General features: G+C 39.5%; 1 pseudogene; it reads right to left on the bottom strand.

Moving 5' to 3' along the window:
- Positions 1 to 1,306: 1,306 nt before the first annotated feature.
- On the bottom strand, positions 1,307 to 11,214 carry LOC135231415 (mitotic spindle assembly checkpoint protein MAD2A-like; annotated as a pseudogene).
- Between the last annotated feature and the right edge of the window lie 726 nt (positions 11,215 to 11,940).

The following is an 11,940-nucleotide window of genomic DNA, read 5'->3' as shown; positions in this document are numbered from 1 at the left end:
TAGAGGGCAGGGTACAACTGCCCCATAGAGTTTCCAAGGAGCACCTGGTGGATTCAAACTTCTGGTTAGCAGCCGTAGCTCTTAACTACTATGCCACCAGGGTTTCCATAAGAAACTTAGGTACACTCTAATAATAAAAAGAATAAACATTTATCAAGCGTTCGACTTCAGTGAAAAGAAGATATAGAGATATGTAGATATAGAGCAGTTACGCTGTGCTGAGTCTCTTTTTACACAATTGTATGGCATAGAATTCCCATTCTTTGCATTCTTACATACTGTGGACATGTTGTCAGGAGGGATAGACCCTGGAGAAGGACACCATGCATGGCAGAGAACAGGGTCAGCGGAAAAGAGGAAGACCCTTAAGGAGGTGGATTGACACAGTGGCTGCAACAATGAGCTCAAGCATAACAACGATTGTAAAGATGGCTCAGGACTGGGCAGTGTTTCATTCTGTCATTCATAGGGTCGCTATGAGTTGGAACCAACTTGTTGGCACCTAACAACAACAACATGGCATAGAAGTCACTTCCCAAGTTTTCATATCAAAATTTACTATGGGGTGTCCTGGGCAACAAATACCTTGAAGAATTTTGTCCTTGATTTGTGCTTCAGAGAATATAGAATTAAGATAAAATAGGGAGACTTGCCGTATGATTTCAGATGCTAAGGATGAAGATAACAAATGATATTGTTTTACATGTGAGCCTTAAATAAATATCACAAAATGGAATCTTTAGAAGTAGGGAGGGGTTTTAATATTTGTGACCAAAGAAGAAACTATGATCTACTACAGGCAAATGACAACCATTGGGCCAAATCCTGCCCATCACTTGGTTTTTGTGATTGGAACACAGCCAGGATCACTTCTTTATGTATTGTCTACATGTGCTTTTGAGATACAACAGCAAACTTGACTAGGTGCAACAGAAACCAGACGCCTACATAGACTGAACTATTTATTATCTTTACAGAAAAAGTCTGTCAACCCCTGATTTATCAGATTGCTTTCATGTTTCCCCTCCCTCATCTCCATGTATCATCCCCTGCCGACTGATATTTGGCATGGCCATGAGTCTTGCTTTCATTAGCGGAATGTAGGAAAAACATCAGTGTGAAGGTTCTGAAGTCAAGCCTTAACAGTCTTACCTAGTCACTGCCCCTCTGATGGTAGAATGAGGTATGTGGAACACAACAACTTCAGCTAACCTGTTGACTTGTGAGAATAAGAGCTTACTGATACCCCATGGCTCTTTACTATGCAGCAAAAGCCACCTAATACGTGAGATTGTTATACCTTTGCTTGGACATTCTCACGACGGCTTGTCTTCTCAGACTGAAGACACTAGAAGGATCCTGGAGGCCAGGTGTAGCTCAGTCCCTTCTGGGCTCTATTTCAGACTTTGATGGGCTCAACGGGAACATGTTTTCATTCCTCTACCTATGGTAAGTAAAACAGAATCAGAGTCTAGGCCAGGTCTAGAGGCCCACCGGACTCTTGGAATCTTCATGTCTCTGTTTAAAATGGTGTAGAAACCTGTCACAAATCTTAGAGCTGTTTGCTTTAAATGTCTTCCCCTAAGGTACGCCTAAAGGGGTAGAAACAGGTTGGGACAAGTCCAGTTGGAGTCATAGACCGAAGCTGTTTTCTAATCTCGCTTTAACAATAAAGCTCGTAGCTTGACTCCTATTCAATTCCAACATGTTTATTTCTTAACTGATACATAGCCTGGTCTTTAGAACCCTACAACAGTAAACAGTGTCATGCAAATGTAAAATTGGAAAATTTAAATCTGTTAACAGTTATTAGCTGAGATGAAGTGACTGAAGTATATGCTGAACCTTTGAAAATGTGATTTCAGTTTTACATTCTTAATTCTCAAACTGAAAGACAAACAAAGCTTTCCATTGACATTGTTCTTGAATCCATCAAGCAAGGGCATTTGGGGAAAGGTCTATTTATTACATAGAGATAGAGAATCCACAGTTTCCATCACTGAGGACTCTAAAGCTGCCCTACTTCTCAGGTTTTCAGCCTTTGATTCCTTATGCGGTTAACATTCTTCCATTAAACCTTCCCTAAACTAGCTTTTATTTTCAAAACAAGAGCTTACCTGATGCAGAATTGGTACTACAGAGTTAAACTAGCTTTTATTTTCAAAACAAGAGCTTACCTGATGCAGAATTGGTACTACAGAGTTAAACTAGCTTTTATTTTCAAAACAAGAGCTTACCTGATGCAGAATTGGTACTCAGAGTTGCAGCTATAGACCACAGGACAGAAGCTCCTATCATTAAAACTATTTTGAATGAGAAACATTAAAATTCACAGCATTCATTTCTGGAGATGTCTCTTAAAGGAGAAAGAAGTCAGTGCTATACTAAATCACAAATTAAAACAAGATCATTTAATTCGCCAAATAAAGACATGAATGCCTGAAATTTTAGTGTGATCAGTAATATGTGAGCTCCTTTGGGGAAGAACCACATCTTATTTACCATTTCCATTGTTTACTACATAGGCATTCAATGCTTCTTGAAGGCTAAACAGTCCTTGCTTTCTTTAAAGATTTTCAAACATATTTCCTAAAAATACAACCAGGATTTTCATTTCTCCTTATTTATTCCAATGTTCTATTTCTGCTTTCCTTCTCAACCTATATTTCAAATGTTAGAGGTTATGAACTATCCAAGAATTCAAAGGAATGCTTTAATTTTAATAGTGTCCACTTTGTGTTACACTATATGTTGTTTGGATACCTAGAGACTTTTGATTATACCTAATTCAAAATCACTTCCATTTCTGCACTATTACTTTTCTTATTCAAGAAAAGACTTGTGGGTAACCCTTTCTAGCCACCTGGGCCTCATTTAGGTAGCTTCAACAGCTCCTTAGGGTATGGGCTTTCTTAACAGCATTCACTATAACCACCATCAAAGAGTAGCATCTATTTGCCAAGCACTGAGATGAAGGAATATAAGACAATGCACTTCGTTCTTAAAAAGTATGCAATTGGATCAAAAAGATATGATTCATCAAGTGAAGTAATGAAGACAAAGAAATGCGTAATTAAATGACATGTGTGGCTACTTTATGGTCCTCTGCAATGTATTTTCCTTTGCCTCCTAAGATTTTAAGCTTCAGAAAGGCCAGAACGTTGTTTCATTCATCCTGACACTTGCAACATAGTATTTTTGCACATTAATAGACGCTCAACATGTAATTTTTGAATAAATGAATACAGGCTATGTGTATTCACTGAAAAGTGAAAGTTAAATTAGAACAGTGTCCAATGGACATTGTAGCTACGTAATAAATTTACTTACTACAAAAGAGATGAGATTAAGAATAGACTATAAAAGATTTCTTTGAAGTTCGCAATAAATTGACCTTGGAAAAATAGGTGAGAACTAGATAGAACACACCTGATGATAGTATTAATGCAGGCACAGGGATAAGCAAGCTGTATAAGTATACAAAGATAACGAACTTGAGAGTAAAAAAAAAGGCAGTATTAAGGATACAGTGAGAAATCTTACACATAAGTCAAGAAGGTAAGGTTAAGAGTGTAGAAAGGCACTTTCTGGTTATTTAGTTGCCCTCGAGTTGATTTTGCCTCATGGCAACCCATCGTGCACACAGTAGAACCGCTCCATATTTTTCAAGGCTCTGAAATTTTGAAAGCAGATTGCCAGGCCTTATTTCCGAGTTGCCTGTAGGTTGAGTTTGAACCACCAAACTTTTCATTACTAGTCCAGTGCTTAATTTTTTGCGCCACCCAGGGACTCCTAAAGGTACTATAATCCAACATTCGCTAAACCGAACTAATTCCAAAAAGCATATCTCTTGTTATACAAACAATCAACATTTATTTTAAGTCGATTATTATGAGATTAAAGTGGTATAACCAAACACAATAGATTCAAGGTACCTCAAGATTTCCTCGTCTTTGTATGCTTTGGACCTGTAGCCTAGGTGACACAAAAAAATCCTGTGCAATACTGAACCCATCCCACCTACCATTTAACACCAGTATCAAAACATTTTAAGACAAATTTAAAACATACAAATTTAACTTTATTTCACCATTGTCATTAAAAGCTTGACTTTATGAAACGTAAAAGGACATTTTCAAAGAGTTCTCTATCACAGGAAATTAAACAGTAGAAACATTCAAAGCTTCATAGGTAAAGTTATATAAAGTAAAATAATTGGAAATGTTTTCAACATGGGAACTCTAGATCTAAAAAAATGCTGGACGGACCTCAATATTTCTTGACTTATGGATTATATTAGTTATTTTTAGGATCTAAACAAAGATTCTGAATAGTCAGACTATTTTTGGAATAATTTACAATTAAATATCACCCTACCTACATTCTGACTCAAGCTACTTGACCAAAATGTCTGATTTAGCAAGTTATTTAGCTTTATACTGAAAGTTTTTCCAACTACCGTTGCCACCTTCAAAAGAACGGACATTAGAACAACGTGCAAGATGCTTTTGTGCTCATCTATTTAGCCAGATACATTCATGAGGGGATAATGCCATCATCTCCTCAAATTGATGATGTCCACTCCATGGAACATTAAACAGGTACAAAAAATGGATGATGCACACTTCAGTAGGGTAAAATGTTGTTTCCCCACCTAAAAATTCACCAGCAAAATAAAACATTATCAACTTGTAGTTGACTTCCTTTTAGGAAAACACATTTGAGAATTGCAAGCACATTATTTTTCTCAGCTCATCCCTCAGTCATTGACAGGAGTTTTCTAGGCCACCATGCTATTTACTTTGTGGATTGTAGTAGTGAATGAACGAAGACGGACTTCCTCAGAACTGATAATGAACTGTGGTCCTGATTCTTCCCATTTCTCAGGTACAACCAAATCTTTATCTGTGTAAATCAGCAGATCAAATGAACCTAAATTGGGGATAAAAATACATTAAAGTACACCATGTTTTCAAAGGTAAAACAACCTTCCCTGTCTCTCTCACCTTTTGAACCACCCATAGCGTTAAGACAGGATAGCTTGGCCTCTAATCATTAGATAGTATCTTTTCCTCAATGAAAATAAATTTTAATACAGAAAATACTGCAACCTCCTATCGTATCTTACGAAAACTATAGGACTTTTTTTTTTTTAAACAGAAAATCATCAAAAATATTATAAGTGTATCATCACATGGGAAAAAAATGAATGTAATCAATGTAATCCATAGGAGAGCTAACATCTTGATTTGTTCACTGTTATGTTTCAGTACCCAGACCACTGCCTGGCATATAATAGGCATTCAATAAATACCTGAAAATGAAAGAATAACTAAGTTTGAAGAGCAAAACACAATTTTATACCTAAAATCTTAACACATAGAAAATAGCAAAAGGAATTACACCAGAACGGGTATTGTAAAAGTTTTCATTTTTTTCCCTGCAATACCCCAATCTTTACTTTTTGCTTTACAATGCTTTGTCCCCCGTTTATATCACATGATACTGACAATTAACAAAAAACTGAATAAAGGGTGATTCTTGAACAGTAGTTTAGCCTTTTCCCCATTACAACTTTAAATGAATGAGAAGCTGTGTAAATACTCACAGGAAACTTCCAAGGGTGGCAGAATTGTTACTGTAGCTGTGATCTGTCTGATCACTGAACGGATCTCATCTTGGATAGTTTTCTGAGACTCTGCTCTGGCTGCACTAGGAAGAAACCAAATCAATTCATGTATTTCAGGTTTCAACAAGTTATTTAAAACTTCTCAGTAACCAAGAGTATTTACCTGCTTAAGTGCTTCTGAAATCAAATGTGTAATGCAATAAGAAGAGTTTAAAAAATAATGAAGAAAAGTATCTTAGGACCTACAGCCTAGTAGGCATAATTTTAATATCCTTATTTATTTCATTTATCCTTTCAGTCATCTATTACGATCAGCATCATATCATTTATTATCACATGACTAGAAAATTTGCCAATCTCTTTAAGTTAGGAAAACTTCAGCATCTCTTAAAATAACAGGAAGGATCAAAAATATTTAATCAGCAATATCATTTTGGATTTTAGAAATGCCTAAAGTCTAACTCCCAAGTGCCTCAAATAAAACGTTAAAGTTGTATGTCAAATTATTTTTATCATCTAAAAATTTCCTGATCTAAACTAAAGGCTTCAGGAGCAAGGTACATTTCATTACGAGACATAACTATGGTTAAGAGTTGGCAGATAAACACGTCCCAGACAATGCTAGACATCACCAGAGAATGATCGGCATTTCCATCCAGGAGTCTTGAGCCCTCAGTCACTTATGACGTTTAGGTCATGAACATGTCTTACCAAGTTCATGACATTAAAGGAAATAAAGCAGAGTCACATCTTTAGTTGGGGAAGAGCCTAAGAAAACCCCTTAGATATAGGTACATTCCTGAAATGCCCCATCTATTGTGTCTTGTAGAGTTCTGAATAGAGCACCATAAACATTAAAATTTAGAACTCGATGCTATGAACTAAGGCATTAGCTTAGAGAATACCATCTACACAAATCCATGATGCGCTCAACTGAGCACAATTCTTTTCCACAGGAGATTGAAGATTTAATTAAACTGACAGAAACACTTTACGCCATTTACTTTACATGAAACTAGTTCAATACATTTAGAACCCATTTCGTAATGAAAACAAGTTTTTGGAAAAGGCTTATCAGAGCAAAAATCATTTCTTACTTACCCGTCATCTTTTGCAGTCTTGTCACACTCAATATCAAACTGCCATCTTTCAAGGACCGTACTGCTTTCAATATTTGAGATGACTACTACCAGTTTCTGAACAGAACATTTGTATAACCATTCTGCAACACAAAACAAGGCATCTTTTTTGGTCCACTGCATTGCAAAGCAACTCTTACCTTCTCAGGTCTCTCGTCCTACCCTCGGCCAATTCCTACCACTGGTATTTTGTACCCCCTCCCTTCTGCTCAGAAAACTTATCAACACATCAATAATCTAGCTCCTCTTTTCAAATTCTCAGGATTTCTACAAAGTACAGTACTCGCTGCTGAGGATACAGTGAGCAAGAGAGATTTTCATCCACAACCAACGTAGGAGTGTAGGAGATGGGAACTGATTTAATCACCACACCAACAAATGTGAAATTACAACTGCAGTGACTACTGTGAAGGAGAAATGGTACACTGAAGAGCATTTAAATAGGAAAAACTGGCCCAATCAGGGAGGACAGGGAAGGCTTCAGCTTAGCTCTGAGGGGCAAACAGTATTAAATATGCAAAAGGAAAGGGAAGAAGGTACAGGCCTTAAGTACTTGAGGGTGACAGCACGTGACTATAGGACTGAAAGAAAGCCAGTACAACTGCAGGAAAGATAAACAGGAGCCAGACCATTCAAGGCCAGGTGGGCCAAATGAAATTGTATCTGAAGAACCAGGGAAGTCATCACTGTGTTTGAAATAGGACGTGATATAATTAGATTTACATTTCAAAACTATCACTTTGAAAATGGGTTACAGGGGATCTAGACATTACTGTAGATCCCTTACTCCCTTACCAAAAGGTTGTTTAACAAAAGGTTGGCAGTTCAAATTCAGCAGCTGCTCCTTGGAAACTTATGGGGCAGTTCTAGTCTGTCCTATAGGGTCAGTATGAGTTGGAATCGATTCAACGGCAACGGGTTTGGATTTTTGGTTTTTAGACACTAATTTGTTCATTTAGTAGTTTAAGCAAGATGAGATCATTAAAGCATGTAGGAGGTATATTGGTAGAAATGGAGAAGTAGACAGATTCAAGGGATTTCATGGTGAAATTTTTCAAAACTTACTGGATTAGCCCCCATAGCTAACAAGTCAGGAATACCTCCCAAATTTCTGGCTTGTATCGCCGGTTGGATGGTTGAGCCATTCACTGCTAGGAAAGTGAGTTGAAAGTGGAGCACTTTTGGAGATAATCTTAAATTCAGTTTTCAACATGATGAGTCGGAAGTATCTCCGGGATAGTTACATAAGAAAGCCATTGGGTATGTAAGTTTGGAGTTAGGAGAGATTTGGGTTAGATATAAAAAGTCAACTACACAAAGTTTATCAGAACATGTCAGAGATCATCTAGAGAGATTATAAAGTGAGAGGAGGGCCTCAGATTGAGCTCTGAGGTAACTTTGAAAACTGATATAGCATATACAGGAGTCAGCAAAGTTTTCCGTCAAGAAACAGAAAATCATTTAGTAATCAGTAAATATTTCAGATTATGTGGGCCACCTAGGTGTCTGTTCTGTTTGCAAGCAGTACAAAAACAGATCACCAGCTAGACTCCTGGCATATATCAACAACTTGCCATCAAAGGTTTAGCTCTTAAAAGGAGAATGGGTGGTCATCTGAAGGGGATTTCGGGTAGGCAGCAATTTTTCTTCTTTGACAATTGGAGACATGATGTCATTGGGAAGAATCCCAATCAAAACAGAAATAAAAAATAGGAGAAAAAGTAGTGTAAAGTCCCTGAGGACACTAGAAGCAACGGGACTCAAAACAGATAAACAATTTGCCTCAAAGAATAACTCCTCAATTTTAATAAATACAAAAGAGGGAACAAGCTAAATAGGAAGTCCAGATACATTTGAGGTGGAATTTCCTTTGAGTGGTCTCAAAACAGATAATCCAATGAACCAGCGGCTCAGGCAATGCTTGCTTCTCCATCAAATTGAGATGAAGACACAGATCTATACCTACAGATCTATGCAGGTTCTAGGCCAATTCACCTGGGTGTAGCTCTATGAACGGCTACGGGAGATTTAGCCCTAACCCTCTGACCCATAACTTTGGATGCAACTTTGGGAGAGCGAGGTTACTCCTAATGACATGCTTCCTGCTTACACCTGAGACTGCTATCTACTACCACACCCCCAACAGTCCCCCAATCTTGCTATTCTGATAGCACTGACCTACTAAAGCATAAGTTCTTCGAGGCTGAGAAACTCTGTACTCCTATCTTCCTTTCCTTGCCTTTTCACCATTGCTTGAGATCCTTCCATGCAGACCTGCACAAGTATGTAGGGATTTTACTCATGCAGATATTAATGGCAGGGAAATGTTACTAGCTTATCTAGAGGATAATGTAGCTTCATAGTGGTATCAAGCTAACGAACGTCAGACGGCCATTATCAGAACGGCATATTAAAACAGAAAAGGTAAAAAATAAAATAAAAACTAAAAAATGAAGCTACAACTGAACATGAAAAAATTCTGAAACAACAATACAAAAAACAATTTTTGAATTTAAAAATTCAAAAGAAAAAGGATGGCCACTGCTAAAAGACAAACTAGTATTTTGGAAGAACTAATGGGGAGAAACGGAAGTTGAAACATGAAAGGGAAACTATCAGAAATTCTAGAAGGAAAAAAATACATGGAGAACAGTACTGGTACAACAGGTAATAAAGCAATTTCTTGAGCGAAAGAAAAAATTGAGGGTTCAGGTAAAAGAGACTCAGTCACAGGCAGATTAAAAAGAAAGATATAGGGAAAAAGCTAAAAAATGGGTGTTCTGTTACTTAGGATTTTTTTTTTTTTTTAAGTTTAGTCCCAGAAACCCAAGTTTAGTATTTTAGTATTTTATTTTCCTTGATGTTTCTCTAACACTAACTTTAAAATTTCAGCGGCTACAGAGAAAGCATCATTTTAGGAATGTATAGTCGTCGTTTTCTCAAACACTATCATAATTACGTGAAGTTCTAACTTGTACCATTTGTCCATATGAACTTTTGAATTACAGCAAAAATGATTCTAAGGGAGTTGATGGAGACATTTATCAAGTCATATCATATTCGTAACATCAAAATACTCAGCCACCTCAGAATGTGGTGGAAAAGGATTTAATTTATACACTCTGTGCTTTCTCCCAATTGAAAACCACTACATATTTCAGAAGGCAGTGTGTTTCACACTTCTATATAGGAAGCTGAAAAACGACCAAGATGACAGGCAATGTGGATACAAAAATGGCTGCAAAACTCAAAGTGCTTTCAATTATTAAATACCTTTTAGTTGATCCACCACATTATTTAGGTATTTGATGAGTTCAGGATCAGCAGTCACAAGCAAGGTGAGTCCATATGTTTGCACTCAGGTAAAGGCTTCAGATGGATATATGCCACACTGATATAAAAGGATGTTAATGTCAAATGCTGAAAGCAAAAGAAACATTAAAGTCATTATCATTTGTAGCTACAGAAAATAAACCATATTTAGATGGAAAAAATTTTTTTTTAATTTTTTTTTATGTGGTGGATTATGGTTTCATTAATGGTGTAAAACTGTAAATGCTGAAACACAGGTTCGCTTGTCTTACTCAAGGCAGAGTACGTCTGTACAAAGTGGCATTAAATGTCCATAAAATCTTGCTTCTGGGTAAAAGAAAGCAATATATGCGTTCACGTGGCAATAAAGGACAAATTAAACGCCAAAATGCATTAACCCACCACTGCCACATTTCGTCTCATTGTAATCCAAGACTAAATTCAGATTACATGGCTAGAAGATACAAAACAGGCTTGGACCGACTGGTCAACTGCTCGAGACAAGCTTCTCCTCTTTTTCCTCCTTTTCTCCCCTCATGTCCTGCCGGGCTCTAGTAGAAGTCGTGCACACAGCTGGCCTGGTCCGGGGCAATGCTATCCAGACAAAGTCTCATGAACTGTGCCCTGCCTCAGAACCAACGCCGGGCAGGGGCTGGGTCAAAACACACACTGGGTCTCCGCTCAGCCGTACCAGGTCTCAGGGGGCTGCGGAGTCCGACCAAAGAACCGCTCCAGGTGAAGCCGCTGAACCGGAGGCGGCCCCCGCAGCGCCCAGCCCTCTCCCGCACCATTAGCAACGCGTCCCGAGCTAGGCGCCGGCATCCGCCTCTCCGCCGATTCCTCGGCGCCGGCAGACCGCGCGGGGCCGCGAGGGCTCGAATTCAGGGCCGCTCCGGCCCATCCCGGCTCCCCACCTCGAAGGCCGAGCCGCGGGCCTACGGGACGGCCTGGGCTCGGTTCTCCCCAACCCTGGCCCGCACCAGGACTTACAGAAGAACTCGGCCACGATTTCGGCGCTTCCGCGGAGCGTAACACCCTGCTCCCGGGCGAGCTGCAGCGCCATGGCTCGGCCCACAGACTAAGGCGCGGCTTACACCGGGCAAACACCGACTGCCCCGGCTCCGGCAGCGCTTCCCCGCCATTCGTTTCAAACGTTACCTAGCAGCCCACCGTCCTGCCCTTCGCGCAGGCGCGGTGAATCTCCTGGTCCCGCCTACGCAGCGGCGCCCTGGCCTTCCTCTCCGCCCTCCCTCCCTCGCCCTGGCCGGAGCTGACTAAATGCGCAGGCGCGGTCCGGAGACCTGGCCTTGCTACTCAGGGTTTGGTTATGTGTGTGGGTTTTTGCTCCTTGGGTGATAGAGTCTCCTCGTGATAGAGTCGATGGGGCAGAGTGGAGAAGATGGGCAATTCCTATTTTTGCGTCCGCTTACTACGACTATGGACTGAGCGAGCAAGGAGCACAATTTTTTTGAATTTTAAAGGTATTTTGAAACTAATGTAAACTGCCTATCAGCTGCACCTAAAGTGGCCCCATAGATCTTCATACTTGTTCATGTTGCCCAGTAGCAGATGCATGGTGGAAATTTATCCAGAAGCAAGTGCACGTCGAGCAGCCAAGCCACTGCCTTCTAGAGCCTGGTGCCCATGTTGTCAGGGTGCCTTCCAGTTGGTTCAGACACATAGTGACCCAGTGCATGACAGAAGGAAACACTGGCAGGTCTTGTGCTATCCCCACGATTGTTGCTATATTTGAGGCCATTATTGAAGCCACTGTGTCAATCCATCTTGTTAGGGGTCTTCCTCTTCTTCCCTAACCCTGTATTTTACTAATTCCAATCTCCTTCTCCAGGGGCTGGTCCC

The sequence above is a fragment of the Loxodonta africana genome, chromosome 5 (genome assembly GCF_030014295.1).
Source record: "Loxodonta africana isolate mLoxAfr1 chromosome 5, mLoxAfr1.hap2, whole genome shotgun sequence".
In the NCBI taxonomy this organism is placed as follows: domain Eukaryota; kingdom Metazoa; phylum Chordata; class Mammalia; order Proboscidea; family Elephantidae; genus Loxodonta; species Loxodonta africana.
This window is presented reverse-complemented; position numbering and strand designations above follow the sequence as displayed.